This window comes from Microtus oregoni, unplaced genomic scaffold (assembly GCF_018167655.1).
Source record: "Microtus oregoni isolate MIOR12 unplaced genomic scaffold, Mior012 000012F_ref0000307, whole genome shotgun sequence".
Lineage (NCBI taxonomy): Eukaryota > Metazoa > Chordata > Mammalia > Rodentia > Cricetidae > Microtus > Microtus oregoni.
Genome location: NW_024543071.1, coordinates 50,794,798 through 50,812,132, shown reverse-complemented (window position 1 = coordinate 50,812,132; position 17,335 = coordinate 50,794,798). Strand labels below are relative to the sequence as shown.

The 17,335-nt window shown below is 48.4% G+C and overlaps 1 pseudogene; it reads left to right on the top strand.

Moving 5' to 3' along the window:
• The first annotated feature begins 13,370 nt into the window (after positions 1-13,370).
• On the top strand, positions 13,371-13,687 carry LOC121454607 (annotated as a pseudogene).
• The last annotated feature ends 3,648 nt before the right edge of the window (positions 13,688-17,335 follow it).

Below are 17,335 nucleotides of genomic sequence, written 5' to 3'. Positions count from 1 at the left end.
TTCTCTCAGCTGCTCTTTTGGGCTCCAGGAACCACTTTACTAAATCCTCCTGAACAGTCAGAGACCTGAAGGGCTTCCCAATCACCAATTGCACAGATGTGAGAGAGCCTCACTCCAGCCTAATCCAAGTTAGATGAACTCGGATTACAGCAGCCTGCCAACTCCAGCCAGCCGGCGTGGACACAGTTCCCTAATGACGTGAAACAATACCTTATCCTTAAGATATTATCTCTTTATATAGACAAATAGAGATAATAAGTAGGTAAACAGATGATAGATGATAGATAGATGATAAATGTATATGATTAAGAGATGACAGCTAAATGGAAACTGTCAAAGAATATAAACTAAAAATAATAAATAGATGATTGGTTGGCAGATGACAGACCTATCATAGACAGATAGGTAAATATATAGATGACAAATTAGATAAACAGTTATAAATTGCTTATGTAGACATAAAATAGATAAGAGATGAGTGGGTGGAAGATAGATATATGATTGATTAATTGATTGATAGATCATAATAGAAGGAAACATAGGTGATTTGATAATAGATATACAGGTGATTGATAGATGGAAAATAGAGATGCCTGGTAGGCAGGGTAACAGGCAGATGTGCATGCGATAGCGGTTAATTGTAGGTGTCACTGTGGCTGGACTGAGGGACAGACAGATGGTTGATGCAGCACTATTTCTTGCTGTGTCCATGACGGTGTTTCCAGGTGGGCTCAGCCCTCACCTCTGGGCAACAGCAGGGAAAATCTGCCTTCATACAATCTGGGTAGCACCATTCAGCTGCCTGAGGGACAGACAGAACAAAAGGCATCAGAATCCCAGATTCTCTGGGGCTTGTACCAGCCAACCCCTCCCCTCCTGACTGACACCTGATGCGATTCCGGTTCTGAGGCCTTTAAACTTGAAGTCGACCAGGCAGCCAGCTTTCCCAGTTCTGTGACTTGCAAAGGGTGGACTGTAGCACTTCTTGGCCTCCACAATCACGTGAACCCCTAGTCACACACACCCCTGCGTCACTGCACAGCTTCCATTGGCACGGATGCAGGAGGATGGTCCATGCAGCCCTGAAACCGCAGGCAGTATGGTACTGCGCGTGCATTCCTGATGCTCCAGCCTCTGCCTCTCGGGTGCTGGGATCCCAGGCACACAACACAACCCCAGTGTGTGCGGTACTGAATCCAGGCTTCTCTCCCGTCAGGCCAGCACTCCACCCTCTGAGCTCCAGCCCCAGTCCTACTTCCAACTGTGATCCCAAGTTTTCTTCTTTCTGAGCCTGGAGCTCTAGAGTCTGAATTCTGGGAGTTTTTGCAGTGCCAATGTCTGGCGAAGACAGCTGGGATCCCCAAGCCCTCATCCTGTGTTCCTGAGACCCCATGCTGAAAGGAGCAGGAACTGCCCAGGTGCCTCCAAGCTCCCTTACCCTCCCAGCATGCACCTGTTCTTTCCTGCCATTGTTAATAGATGTGTCTATTTTGGTCCTGTTCCCTGTCTCCCCCCCACACACACACCCTCATTCCCAGGGTCTACAGCCTCAGACCATACTGTGTCCGCTGACCTTGATGGGGCATTCAGGCCCATTCCTGGAACTCGCTGGGAACAGGGGATCAAAGCCTGTCTTGTGGACAGCTGTTGAGATTACAGCTTGCTCTGAGTTTCTGCTGTGTTTCTTATAAATTCAAATAAAAATGTTCTTAAGAAAAAAAAGATAGAAAGAAAGAGAAAAAAGTTTATAAAGTATGTGCTGATCCCCCATCCAGGGAAAGGTGGGGCAGTGGCCCCTCCTGCCTGTCATCAGGACCTTCTTGGCTTTCTCTGCACTCTCCTCTGCAGTGAGCTGGAGACTCTGGCCCTGCGGGAACCATCGCTAATGTTTCCTTTGAGGAAAAAGCCAATGAAGGCATTTAGTTCAAGGCAGTGACCTCCTTTGCATGGAGCAATGACTTTGTAAAAAAGAAGAAAAAACCCCACAGAGATAGCAAGGCCAGCAGCCTTCACCATGGCAGATCATCCCAGAGCCTATGCCAGGGACAAGTTCACCCACTTCATGGGCTTGTGTCCTCAGAGTGGATGGGGACATGTGACTGGCGCCTCACACTGGGTAGGGTAGCCCCACACAACCCAGGAGCCTCTAATGCGGCATGCTAATGCTGTAGGGAGGCTGAAGCGCTGCTCCCTCCTGGATGGAGGGAGAGACTGAGCTCACAAAGCTTGGAAATGCACAAAACCCTGGAGATACCTTCCTGAGCTCATAGAGCAAGCAGCAGCTTCCGGGGAGGGGGCTTGTCATGGGGCTACTGGGAGTCCCACAAGGAGCTGAACTTGAGGGATGTATTTTTTCCAGGAGTCGTTGCGTAGCCTAGGGTGGGTTTTTGGTGATACAGCTGCTTCTGAGTCAGCCATGCTCACATAAGTAATTCCCATGGACGTCACTGCTGGGAAAGCCCAATAAACTCACGCATTCACTAAACTAGATATGGATGCAATCACTCCAGCCTGTCACCATTTCCCTGTCTGAGAAGAACAGACACTCGTTCATGTCTCCCCAGGGAGAAGCCACACAGCAGTTGGATCTGTCTATCCATCTACTTACCTACCTATCCACCTATTTATCATTTTAGGGGTTTTGTAGCATGGTCTCGCTCTATAGCCCAAGTTGGCTTGGAAGTCAAAGTAATTCTCCTGCCTCAGACTGCCAAGTAGTGGGATTACAGCAATAAACCACCAATCCCAGCTCAACAGCAGGATTTAAAATCATCATAGGGTTGGCAAGATGGCTCAATGGGTAGAGACGCTTGCTGCTCACCCTGGGGACCTGAGTTTGAGTCTCTGGGACTCACACGGTGGAAGGAGAGAGCTGGGAATATAGTCTACTTGGTGCAGCGCTTGACTGGCGTGGAGAGAGTGCTAGGTTTGACCCCGCAGCACCCCAGACCGGGCATGGGGGCTGGCACGTACCTGTCTCAAACAAACAAATAAAAACTTTTTAAAGGATGCTACTGGAAACGCCCAAGCCTGACTGGATTCTGTGATGACGCTGTAGCAGAGCGTGCGAGACAGGCGGGGAGTTCCCGATTCCAGAGCTACCTTGCGTCTGTAGCAGGGTGTCTTGTTGGTGGGAAACAAGCTCTAAATTATCTGAGATGATGAGCCGTTCAACCAGAAATGTGTTCCCAAAGGCTTTTCACAAGAAAAAAAGAGCTGCTTGTGTTTGTCTTAGAATTTTAATAGTGAAATCGTTTCAGAACTAACTTTAGCAGTAAGGAAGTCAGAAGAAAGCTAAGCACAGTGGTGTACAGCTAAAAACATGGCACTTGAGAGGCTGAGGCAGGAGGATTCTGGGTTTAAGAGAAAACTAGGAGGAGACAAGTCAGTAAAAATGTTGGCAAGTCTAAAGGTTGCCCGTGAAACAGCAACCGTGTCGAATCTGTAACTGTTTGCTAGTTTGGCCCGCCTAGTTCTTGGCCGTTCAGCTTATTAAACCAGTCACAGTGACAAGAAATATTCCACAGCATATGTGGTGTGTGTGATGTGGAGAGGGGTGGTATATGTGTGATGTGGTGTGTATATGGTGCATATGTGACGTGTGTATGTGTGTGTCTGTGTACACGCGAGCGCATTCTGGAACACTCACCTGTATGGGAGCAAGTGGAGGCCAGCAGTTGACAGCTGGGTGTATTCTCCTGTTACTCTCCATCTTTATTTTCTAAGACTGGCTCTCTGTCTGAACTTCACCACCATTTCAACTAGCATGACTAGCCAGCAAAACCCCTGGATCGTCCTGTCTCTTCTTCCCACATCCAAAACTGGGGTTCCAGGCACACGCTAACACTTCAGATGTGTGACCTGGGGTTATGGGAACACGCTAACATTTCAGATGTGTGACCTGGGTGTTAGGGATCCAGGCTCAAGGGCTCACACGTTATCCTCCCCGAAACCTCTATTAATGTTTAATTTTAAGGATCAAGTATGATAGGCCATTGGGGTATAGCTGAGTGGCAGAGCATGTGTCTATCATGATCTCCATCCTCAGAGCACTGAAGGGAAAAACAAAGATATACAAAAGGACCAGACAACAGCACACAGTTAGATGGCTCAGCAGCAGATTAAGCATCCCAAGGCCCCGAGTTATTGCAACGAGTGAAACTTAGGCCTTGCTAGCTGCGAAATAAATAAGAAGATCAGACCTGGGGTGCAGCCTTTATATTCTGGCATGCAAAAAGTAGAGGCAGGTGGATCTCTGTGAGTTTGAGACTAACCTGGTCCACAAAATGAGTTCCAGGCCTCAAATAGAAATATGCATATATGAGTGTGTGCTTACAAACACTAATCTATACATATATACATACTCATCATATACATGTAAAACAAATATAGGAGAAAAGCCAGCACAGCTTGGCCACTCCTAATCTGAAACCCAAAACACTCAAAAATCCAAAACCTTCAGCACAGAAGTTTTCCTAAGTGGAAACTTCCACACCCTGAAATTATTCCATGCAAAAAATTATTTGGACAACTGGGAAGGAAAACCATCCATAGTATTCCCTAACCCTGGATCTGCATGCTGTAATACTGCCAGGGAAGAAGGGTCCGCCAGAGCCACGGTGGAATGAAGGTGAGAGGAGCTTTCTGGCTTGATCTGAAGCCTTCTCTACCTGGTACTGAAAACTTGATCAAAAGCCCACGGCTCAGGAGGCCGCAGATGCTTGCGAAGCGTCTGCTCCAGTTCTGCTAAGAGCACGTCAAACTGTCTTTCCAGTATCTGTGTTTAGCGCTGCTCCCAGGCTTAGTCAGGAACGCTTCTCTTTACAGCGGGCAGCTGTTAGTGCGAGACAACTGGTCAACAACTGAGAATACATGTTGAGGACTCAGTCCTAAATTAAGACAGCTGTAGCGATCTCACCCCCAAAGAATATTCCAGTGAGTGGAGGATGGGTGCTGTGAAATGCTGTCTTCTGGATGGAACTCAGCCCTTGAACTCATGAATTCGCCTGCCCAGGACCTGCACGTGATCAGCAAGGTCAGTCAGCATTCTAGCGGGCAGCACTGACCCAGGGCAGAGTACTTGGGGGATGGATAAGACCAAGATATATTATATACATGCACAAAATTGTCAAAGAAGAAATAAAAAATTAAAAACTGTATGGAGTATTCTAGAAAATTACCTTCAGTTTGTATGATACACATATAAATTATGACACACATAAATCCCCCATTTAGAAGGGTTCTGTTCCTTTCCAAAATACCTCATTGTTACATACAAATATCCGCCAAGTCAAAAATCCAAACCACTTGGGTCCAAGCATTTCTGATACGTACAACAAAATGCAATTTAAATATTTATATTCAATAGAATAAATCTAGACTTTATTTTCTGCATGTGTACACATTGTGCTGGCCAGTCTTATGTCAACTTGATACATTAGAGCTATCTGAAAGGAGGGAACCTCATTTGAGAAAATGCCTTGTGGCGGTTTTAAAGAAAATGACTCTCAAAGGAGGTGGCACTATTAAGAGGTGTGGCCTTGTTGGAGGCAGTGTGTCACTGTTGGGGAGGGCTTTGAGGTCTCCTATGCTCAAGCTACTCCCCGTGTCACAGTCTACTTCCTGTTGCCTGCATATCAACGTAGAGTAGCTCCTTCTCCAGCACCATGTCTGCATGCCGCCATGTTCCCTGTCATGATGATAATGCACTGAACCTCTGAACTGTAAGTGAGTCAGCCCAGTTAAATGTTTTTCTTTATAAGAGATGCTGTGGTTGTGGTGTCTCTTCACAGCGATAGACACCCTAAGACATGGCCCTGTAAGATCCAGCTGTAAGGCATTTTCTTAATTAGTGATTGATGGGGGAGGACCCAGCCCATGGTGGGTAGCACCAGCCCTGGGTTAGTGGGTCCTCATTTCTCCAAGTAAGTGGACTGAAAAAAGCCATGAAAACAACCCAGTAAGCAACACCCCTCTGTGGCCTCTGCATCAGCTCCTGCCTCCAGGATCCTGCCCTGTTTGGGTTCCTGTGCTGACTTCCTCCAGTGATGAACTGTCCTGTGGAAGTTTAACCCAAAAAAGCCCTTTCCTCCCTAAGTTTCTTTGGTCACGGTGTTTCATAACAGCAACAATAAGCCTATGACACATGCTGTGTGTATACATGTTCACACGTGTGAGAGCAAATGTGTGTGTGTATAGGTATGCATGCACCTGTGTGTGCCCACTGTGGGGGCCCAAGTTGATGTCAGGTGTCTTCCTCCATCATGCTGTACTTCATATCGAGACAAGAACTCTATTGAACCCAGAGCTACTGATTCAAGTAGTCTAGATTCCCCAGAATGCTCTGAGGAGCCCATCCCCACCTCCTGAGTGCTAGGCGGCCACCACAGTTGCTCTGTTTGACCTGGGGTGGGGGTGGGGTGTCTGAGCTCTACTTCTCACACTTGGGTGACAAGGACCCCACTCCCCAGCAAACCTAGAATAGAAGTTCTTGTGTATTCACGAAACTCATTCCCATCCTTGACCACAAAGCAAACCAGTGACATATATCTGGCCTCAGACTTGAGGTACCAGCCCCTACCTTAACCTCCCTTGTGACAAATTACAAGCTTGTGCCACCATTGTTGCCTTGGGGATTTTTGTTTGAGTATGCTTAAGCGTGCACATGTGATTCAGAGGTCAGAGGTCAACAACAGTTGCCCTTCTCAAGGACAGTTCACCTTTTGGAGACAGGGCCTCACACTGGGACCTAAGGCTCCCCCGAGAAGCCTTGCTGGCCAGCCAGTGTATGAAAAGGGCCAGCCAAAGAAACCCACCCTGGCCCTGAAACCTGAGCCAGTGAAAGAAACACTTCAACCCTGAGCCCAGAGCCAAAGAAACATACTTTGGCCTCAGAGCCAGTGATAGAAATATGCCCTGGCCCTGAAAATAGAGCCAAAAGGCTAAAAAAGGGCCAGTGAAAGAAACACAGTTTAACCCTGAAACCAGAGCCAACTTTGCCCCTGACCAACTAAATCAACCAATCCCTGAGCGAGAAAACTAACCAATCCCTGAGCAGAAAGTCTTCTCCCTGGGAAAACTCTGCCCCTGAGAAGCCTTCAGCCTGTTCAGTTGTCCGCTGTCCTATCCAACCCTGGCAGAGGGAGTCACTCTCCTGGACTCCTCCTTCCCAAGTAAAACTCTTGGTTAAAAAAATTTTGAACAAAGGTCTTTCGCTGGGGCAGAGCAGAACCTTTGCTGAGACGCTTGCTTAGAGGAGCTGAGCAGAAGAAACAGTTTCATCTGCTGGAAACTCCCTTGGGAGCGGAGCAGAAAAAGTAACTTTGCTGGAGCCAGATGAGACCGCTACGTTTCTACAGGGGTTTCCCCTTTAGCAGAGTAAAGCAGAAGAAGTAACATCTTGGGCGGGAGCTGAGCAGAAGAAATGGATAGCTCTGCTAGGACGTTCCCTTGGGAACAGAGCAGGGCTCAGCAGGAACAGCTCTCTCAGAGAGGAGCAGGAGAGCTACATTCCCCACCACACCCCAGCTTTAGGTATCACTTCCGGAGACGCCAGGATACCTCTCCCTCCAGAGCTGTAACACTTGCACAGGATCCTCTGGGATTATAAACCCATGCAGCTTTTTTAAGAGGGTTCTGAGAATCAAGCTCAGGTCATCACATTGGTGTGGCAAATACTTCACCTACAGTGAGTTGTTTTTTTTTTTAATTTTATGTGCTTTGGTGTTTTGCCTGCATGAGTATCTGTGTGAGGACACCAGATACCCCTGAACTAGGGTCACAGACAGCTGCAACCTGTCATGTGGGTGCTAGAAATTGAACCCTGGTCCTCTGAAGAGCAGCCGTTATCCTTAACCACTGAAACATCTCTCAGCCCCTGCAGTGAGTCTTGATTTGCATGTCCAAGTCTGTTCACCTGGTAACTGTGTGGATCCCCTTTGCTTTGCTGGACCCTGGGATCACAGGACCCACCCACCCCTACCCGGCGGGATGCTGGCACCTGAGTGGGCCGCTAGTTGCCATAGGGAGGCCATTCAACTAGTGACATGGTGCAGTGTTGTTTTTACATGCTGAAGGATAATAGTGGGAAAATATTGTCTTTTTTGTTGTTGTTTGGCTTTTTTGTTTGTTTTGAGACAGTTTTCCCTTTGTACTGGAACTTGCTCTGTAGATCAGGTTGACCCCTAACTCACAGAATTCTGCCTTCTGAGTGCTGAGTGCTGGGATTAAAGGTGTGAACAATAAGATCACCAAGTCTCTCTCTCTCTCTCTCTCTCTCTCTCTCTCTCACACACACACACACACACACACACACACACACACACCTACAGGAGGGGACTGAGACAGCGCTGTGGGCAAGGCCCTTGCTTTGAAAAAACTGAAATTTGGATCCTCAAAATCCAAATGCGTTGCCAGCAGCCTCCTGCAATTCCAGGCAGAGGGCAGAGACAGGGGATCCCTGGAGCAAACTGGTTAGCTAGACTAATTTGAAATGGTGAGCTCAGTGCTCGGTGAGAACCCAGCCTCAAGATGTAAGGTAAAGAGTGATTGAGGAAAACTAGCTTTCACACACTTGTATGTATCCATTTACCACACACACACACACACACACACACACACACACTATATATATATATATATATATATACACACACACACACACACACATACATACACATATACACACACACAAGCCCTGGACCTCAGTCACTCAGGAGTAGGAGCGGGCTGCCGCAGGCACACCACAGCCTGGGCAAAGGCCGACTGAGACAGTACTCACTCCTCAATTCCCCTTCCCTTTGGGCTAAGCTTTTCTTCATAAAGGTGACCTTCGATACCAGGTCTCATACTTTGATTTTCTCTCTGATGAGAAAAGCAATAAAAAAGAAAAGCGAAGTTCACCCTGGCACCTGTACTCACCCCCGCTCAAGAGCAAAGCATGGGTGTGGGGTTCCCAGTCACCCCGGGGTCACTGCTCCCTAGTTCAGTGCAGAGAGGGCCCACCAGCTGGGTTCTCATTCCACCCTCGCTGCTGTTGGGGTGGAGGGTGAGTGCCACAGGGCTTTGTCCACGTGGCTCTCGGTTCTGACCTCTTGGGAATCAGCTCCACCAGTTCCTCAAAGCAAGGCCAATACGAAATATATCAGATCCATGGCCCCGTCTCCAAAGTACCCTGGTTTTTGTGAGCCCTGACTTGAGAGGCCCTCACCGTTTGCCCACAGAGTCCGTGGAATTCTGTCCTCAGTCCTTCATGTTCTCTTTTACAAAGAACTACTGCGGAGAATTTTGGTAACTAGAATGTTCTCTGTTATGGCTAGATGAAACCCAAACCCAAACAGCAGCTCAAAGGACCCATTAGTAGTTGTTGCAAAGTTTTACTCTTTTGACTTTTTTTTTTTTTTTTTTGGTTTTTCGAGACAGGGTTTCTTTGTGGCTTTGGAGCCTGTCCTGGAACTAACTCTTGTAGACCAGGCTGGTCTCGAACTCACAGAGATCCGCCTGCCTCTGCCTCCCGAGTGCTGGGATTAAAGGCGTGCGCCACCATCGCCCGGCTCTCTTTTGACTTTTTGAGGGGCCCACCACCCAGCTCCCAAATCACACACGGAGGCTTATTCTTTGTTTTGATTCCCGGCCTTAGCTTGACTTGTTTCTAACCAGCTTTTCTTAAATTATTCCTACTACCTTTTGCCTCTGGGCTTTTCCCTTTTCTTACTTTTGAATAGCTTACTTTCACTCTTACTCGCTGGCTGGGTGGGTGTCCAGGTGGCTGGGTGGCTGGGTGGCCGGGTGGCCTGGTGGCTGGGTGGCTGGGTGGCCGGGTGGCCTGGTGGCTGGGTGGGTGGCTGGGTGGGTGGCCGGGTGGCTGGGTGGCTGGGTGGCTGGGTGGTTGGATGACTGGCCCCTGACCTCTTCCTCTCCTTGTTCTCTCCTCCCAGATTTCCTCCTTCTATTTATTCTCTCTGCCAGCCCTGCCTATCCTTTCTCCTGCCTCATTATTGGCCATTCAGCTCTTTATTAGACCATCAGGTGTTCGAGACAGCAAAGGATCACGGCTTCTCAGAGTTAAGCAAACACAGCATAAACAAAAGCAACAAATCTTCACATTGTTAAACAAATGTTCCAGAGCATAAACATGTGTAACACGCCTTAAAGTAATATTTCCCAACAATTAGTGGTTAATGGTTGCTGCAGAGAGGAGGGGTCATTCCCTCCAGTGTTTTAGCCATGAGGGGGCTAACCATGCTCCCCTAAGAAACCTCCCATCTATGCTCATGCAATTAAACTCAGTGGGTCTCTCTCTCTCTCTCTCTCTCTCTCTCTCTCTCTCTCTCTCTCTCACACACACACACACACACACACACACACGTTAAATTTAAATAATTTCAAAGGAGCCAGTGAGATAAATCCACAGGTATTGTTATTTCCACATAAGCCTGACAAGAATTCAATCCCCATACAAAGCCTGTGGCAGGGGTTTGCATTCATAATCCCAGCCTCCAGAGGGGAGATGAGGGGATGGAGACAGGAGATAGGTGCTTCCTGGAGTAGGCAGTAGCCTAATGTAGCTGCCTGGCAGAAACAACAGAACTTCTTAGGGTTACTATTGCTGTCACGAAAACACCATGACCAAAAAGTAAGTTGGGGAGAAAAGAGTTTATTTGACTTATACTTCAGCAATGCTGTTTATCACTGAAGGGAGTCAGGGCAGGAACTCCAACAGGGCAGGACCCCAGAGGCAGGACCCTAGAGGCAGGACTCCAGAGGCAGGAACTCCAACAGGGCAGGACCCCAGAGGCAGGACCCCAGAGGCAGGACCCCAGAGGCAGGACCCCAGAGGCAGGAACTCCAACAGGGCAGGACCCCAGAGGCAGGACCCTAGAGGCAGGACTCCAGAGGCAGGACCCCAGAGGCAGGACCCCAGAGGCAGGAACTCCAACAGGGCAGGACCCTAGAGGCAGGACCCTAGAGGCAGGACCCTAGAGGCAGGACCCTAGAGGCAGGACTCCAGAGGCAGGACCCTAGAGGCAGGACCCTAGAGGCAGGACCCTAGAGGCAGGACCCTAGAGGCAGGACCCCAGAGGCAGGACCCCAGAGGCAGGAACTCCAACAGGGCAGGACCTCAGAGGCAGGACCCCAGAGGCAGGAACTCCAACAGGGCAGGACCCCAGAGGCAGGAGCTGATGCAGAGGCCATGGAGGGTTTGTTTACTGCCCTGCTTTCCCTGGCTTGTTCAACTTGCTTTCTTATAGAACCCAGGACCAGCAGCCCAGGGATGGCACCACCCACCATGGGCTGGGCCCTCCCCCATTGATCACTAAATGAGAAAATGCCTTACAGTTGGATTTCAAGGAGGCATTTCCTCAGCTGAGGCTCCTTCCTATATGACTCTATAGTTTGTGTCAAGTTGACACACAAAACCACCCAATACAAGAACCTATGTCAGCAAGGAAGAAGGAGAAAACCGACTTCTGGAAGCGACCATGACAGCCACATGCAAGGTGTGGCACACACAGACAGATGGACAGACACACACACGTAATAAAAATATTTTAAAGTAATTTGAAATTTGTTTTTAGTTGAAATAAAGCAACAATGACAAGCCAGCATCCCATACTGCTAACAGAAGGGGACAGAAGTTAACACCACCAAATGCTGTAAAAGACTATCAAATACTGTTAATTTTTTATCGTTTTCTATGTATAGATGTTCTGTCTGTATGCCTGTGTACCATGAACACGTAGTGCCCATGGAGGCCAGAAGAAGGCATTCCCAGAAACTGGAGTTACAGATGGTTGTGAGCCTTCATATGGATGCTGGGAATTGAAGCTGGATGCTCCGGAAAAGCAGCCAGTGCTTTTAACCTCTGTCTGAAACACTCTGAAGCCTGAGAATGGCTAATTCTATATGGAGCCTCAGTAATACTCTAGAGAGTGTCCTGTGTGACAGACCCTTCCCTGACTGATGCCTGGCAGCCCCGAGGTGGGAACTGGCAGCCCGGAAGCCCTTATATTGATAACTGGCAGACAGCCCCGTGCTGCTGGGCTGTCTTGGACACTGCACTCACTCCGAGGCAACTCCAGCAGCTGTAGAGAACCGCCACACCTGCAGTCAAAGCTTCCTCCAGCTGGCTTGTCCTAACCTTGGAAAACAGTTCCCGAAGCCAGACAAGCCTCTGTGAACTCTAACTGACCCTGCCATTTTCACCCAGCGAGAGGGAACCGCTCATCTGATGATGGCCCTGCTGAAGGCTTGTGAGTCGTGCAGGTCCCAAACCTTCATTTGCACGAGGAACTGTATTGCGGTTCCTGTAAATGGAATCCTTCAATTGCATGAGTAGCTATACTTTAAGATCCAAATGTAAGCCTGGTGCACACCTTTAATCCCAGCACTCAGAAGGTGTGATCTCTGTGAGTTCGAGGCCAGCCTGGTTTACAGAGTGAGTTCCAGGACAGCCAGAGCTGTTACACAGAGAAACCTGTCCTTAAAAAAAAAAAAAAAAAAAAAGACCCAAATGTTGGGCGCTGCAGACCCCTGGCCCATTGACTTTCTTTGCCTGACTCAGACCCTTTGCTTGCTGGAATGAAACAACTTATTTTCCTGTGCCTGCACCTGCTCAGAGCACGAGCCCCTCATGAGTTCCTGATGGCAGGGGAGGGAATTCTGGTGGGTTTTACAGCTGGAAATCCCAAGAGCTGGGGCGTGGCTATCAATTAAGGATCCCTATATAAGCTTCCCTGGAGCACAATAAAGTTGGCATTCTTGTATCAAGAATGACCCGTGTCCCTGTCTGTGCCCGTGTGTTTTTAAATCTCCGGCCTAGTACCATAGCACATAGAGCAAACGCTGCGCCTTACAGGTGGAGGCCCCCAGCAAGAGCAGAAACTGGGGAGACGCTGAGAGATCAGCCTCAGAAGGCTGAGCAGCAAGCGAGGAAGAGATTGAGAGTGCGGGTGGACTCAAGATGGATGCCGGTAATTCTGTTCAGGTATTGACAGGTCAGTTGATGGTTCTTTTAGAGAAACAGGGCACCGGAATTACAACTGAGACAGCATAAGAGTTTATTAAAACAGTTTTAGAATTTAGTCCCTGGTTTTCACAGGCAGAGGGTTTTAATATTCCTGATTGGGGGCAGGTAAAACCTGAACTTCCAAAGGCTTTGAAAGAGTGAGGGCCAGAATTTCCCATGGAAATATTTTCGCTTTGGCGTTTAGTCAAAGACGCACTTCTCAGAGTCAATGGGAAGGTGAAGGAACAGTTAGGCAATTTAGCCAAAACTTTTGGGGAAATTCAGGATGAAGAATCTGTGGGATCTATTTCTCTTCGTCTTTCCTTCGCCATCGTGCGCCACCTGCCCGCCTAGCCTTCTCGCCATGTCTTCTCACAAGACTTTCAGAATCAAGTGATTCCTGGCTAAGAAACAAAAGCAAAATCGTCCTATTCCTCAGTGGATTCGGATGAAAACTGGCAACAAAATCAGGTACAACTCCAAGAGAAGACACTGGAGGAGAACGAAGCTGGGTCTGTAAGGAGTCAACAATGAATGGCAAAACAATTAATGATGAATCGTGATCCTTGATGAGTGTTAGAAGATGAAGTTCAACATTTTCAATCTGGAGACTTGATCATGTTTAAGTTGGGAGTGGTTTCTCCAGTAATAAAATGTAGAACCTTTTGAAAAAAAAAAAAAGAATCTGTGGGATCTATTGAGAGCTTTGTGGAGGAGGAACGTCAGGAAGCTGCCGGTGGTGATGCCGGTAGGCCTGGATAGTCCCGTGTGGCCGTACTTCGTTTCCACTGACTGGGCTACGGAAAAGCCAGCCATTCCCATTGACTGGAGACATAATAATGTTATTGGTATGTGAAAGCTATCTGGCAGTTTGTGTTTTGTTTTTGGTGAATTTTTCTTCTCCTTGTGTTGAGTGTTGGCCTGGTACCGTGATGTGTGGCCAGAGCACATTGTTCATTATGGTAATGGGGACCGCAACCACTTTGTGGGAATGTTAACAAGGATTCTCAGGAGTTTCGTTTCCAGAATCCAGCCCAGTGTGGTGTAGTGTCTACCTTCACAGGAGGGTACCTCTGTGGACTTCGTGCCTGTTTAAATTTTGGGCCCTTGACTGTGCAGGATTCTACCTTGTTTAATAGCACAGCAAGATGGAAAACCTGAGCCAAAGTAGGGCTTCTCATGTGGCTCTGTGGCTAAGCATACCTTGGATGTTTCTGCCCTTAACTGTTCTCAAGTGTTGTGTCGTTTGAACAGCTGTGGGGCTACTGAAATGACTGCCACTGTGGCCCAGGTTCCGGGCTTGGTGCCTGTTCCAGGGAGTCAACTGGTGCTGAGCCGTCCCCGCTGAGACTTGGAGATCGCCATGGCTGTGGTGGTGCTACTGTCCCCTTGTCACCGCTGCGGCCGGAAACAACCGGAATTGCCACCAGTCAGACTACTGCTGTGGCTAGCACTGTTAATGTCCTAGTCAGACAGGTTGCCACTGCCTTAGAGATCCAGAATGCCCTATCTAATTTTCGCCAGGGCATTTTTAGGTTTGACCTATAGACCTCCTTTTATAAGAATAGTCGGAGCATGCAGTTGGCTGCTCCCTTTCCTTTCATGACATTTGCTCCACGCCCATGCCAGTCCAGCCGCTCCCATACGGCCCAGCTTGCTGAACAGCTGGCCTTAGGAACTCCTGTAGCCAGAGGGTTTCTGTTGCTCTGCCTCTCCAACAGGCGTCAGCAGCAGCAGTGATGTAATATCGCTATTTGCCCAAGAAAGTGGGCTTCCTCCAAGAGCAGTATGGGTTAGCAGGCTATGGAAAGACCAGTGAGCCAGAGACGGGGAAGACAGGAGCCTGTCACTATCAACCTAAGACAGAGACCTTGCATGCTGAGGCAAGTGTTCTTTATGACGGGTAAGATGTGAATTTGTGCTTCTGCAACCCAAGACAGGCCTGGTCTAATTATATAGAAGAGAGGGAGCTGTCGAGGGCTGCAGACCCCTGGCCCCTTGACTTTCTTTGCCTGACTCAGACCCTTTGCCTGCTGGAGTGAAACAACTTGTTTTCCTGTGCCTGCACCTGCTCAGAGCACGAGCCCCTCATGAGTTCCTGATGGCAGGGGAGTGACTTCTGGTGGGTTTTACAGTTGGAAATCCCGAGAGCTGGGGCGTGGCTATCAGTTAAGGATCCCTATATAAGCTTCCCTGGAGCACAATAAAGTTGGCATTCTTGTATCAAGGATGACCCGTGTCCCCGTGTCTCCAGCCTAGTTCTCAGCTAGCGTACTCGTCCCGTAGTGCAGGCGCTACAACCAAATGTGTGTGTGGCTTCTGGGGAGGACACAACTGATGGGTGACCCTAGGTCATGCTAATAGGATCCTTTGGATGAGGGGATTTTGAGTGAATTTTCCTATCTTTTTGCTTCTTCTGTATTCTGTGCTTCCTCTGAAGAGTATATTGTTTGGAAATAACCAGAGCTATGGGACTGAGGAGACGACTCAATAGATTGCTTGTCTTGCAATGTCAGGGACCTGAGATGGACAGCTTCCCCCCTCCCCCAGCACACTATAAAACAGCTGGGCATGGCCGGAACAGCTTTAATGCCAGTCCAGAGACATTCACGCTCCTGGGCATAGCGGGTAAGCCTGCTTAGCCTGTTTGTTGACCCGAAGGCCAGGGAGAGACCCTGTCTCAAAACCCCAGGTGGAGGGCTCTAAAGGAACAACACCCAAGGTGGGTTTCTAGCCTGTGCATGCATGCGTGCGCGCGCGCACACACACACACACACACACACACACACACACATGTGTGTGGTCATCAGAACACGTGCAGATACTTCAGACTACACAAAGGTGCTCACACATGGTTGGGGGGCTGGGAGAAATCAGAGCCAAGGGACAGAAATAACCTTAAGGCTGCAGCAGGTTCTGTCATTTCTTGTGCTGCTGTTGCCACCTTGGGGCTGCTGTGTTGGTTCTATGTACATTGCACAGCTGAAAGAACAGAGCCACGAGGAGTTGGCAGGTAGGGGAGCCATGATTCCAACAGGCCTCAGGGACGCAGCCTCACCCCTGTGCTCACAGTCTCCTGCCCCATGCAGTGGGTGGTCACAGAGCCCCAGCCTGGGCACCCTGCTTCCTAAGACAGAATCCAGAGCTGACTTCATAGACTGTTCTTTCAAACATACACTAAACCCTGTAACTCCAGCTCCAGGAGATCTGACGCCCTCTTCTGGCCTCTGTTGGCTCTGCATCCAAGTGCACATACCCACACAGAGACACACACATACACATGACCAAGAATAAAATAAATTTTCTGATTTTGTTTGTATAGTTGGTTGGCTGGTTTTATTTTTCAAGACAGGGTTTTTTTTGTGTGTGTGTGTGTGTAGCCTTGGCTGTCCTGGAGTTTGCTGTGTAGAATAGGCTGACTTTAAACTCAAAGAGATCCGCCTGTCTCTGCCTCCCATGTGCTGGGATTAAAGGCATGTGCCACCATGCCTGGCAAAAAAAATTTTTTAAACGAACATGAAGTGCTTAGGGATAAAGTTAACAAAATCTATCAAAGTGACCAGAAAACTGAAAGTACCTCCAGCAGAAATTAAAGAAAATGTAACTGGAGACACCCTGGAACCCTACTAGGTGATGATCAAATCCATAATGTGGTTGTAACAGCCCATGCATTTGTCACAATCTTCTTTATAGTAATGCCATTGGTAATTGGTGGCTTTGGAAACTGATTAGTTCCAGTGATAATTGGAGCCCCTGATACAGCATTCCCACGAATAAATAACATACGCTTCTACTCCTACCTCCATAATTTCTTCTCTGGCCGGCATCATCAATAGTAGAAGCTGGAGCAGGGGCAGGTTAAACTGTGTACCCCCATTGGCCGGTGATCTAGCACACGCAGGAGCATCACTAGACCCAACTCTTTTCTCACTACACTTAGCAGGTATATTTCAATCTTAGGGGTAGTTAGCTTCATCGCGACAATTATCAATATAAAACCACCAGCCACAGCACAATATCAAACCCCCCATTTGTTTGATCCATCCTAATTCCTGCCGTCCTCCTTCTGTCCCTTCCAGCGTTAGCTGCAGGTGTCACTATGCTCCTCACAGACAGAAACTTAAACACCACCTTCTTTACCCAGCTGGTGGTGGCGACCCAATCCTTTATCAACATCTGTTCTGATTCTTTGGCCATCCAGAAGTGTATGTCCTTATCCTCCCTGGCTTCAGAATCATTTCATACATTGTCACCTACTGCTTGGGTAAAAAAGAACCATTTGGTTATATCAGCATGGTGTGATCCATGAAGTCAGTTGGCTTTCTAGGG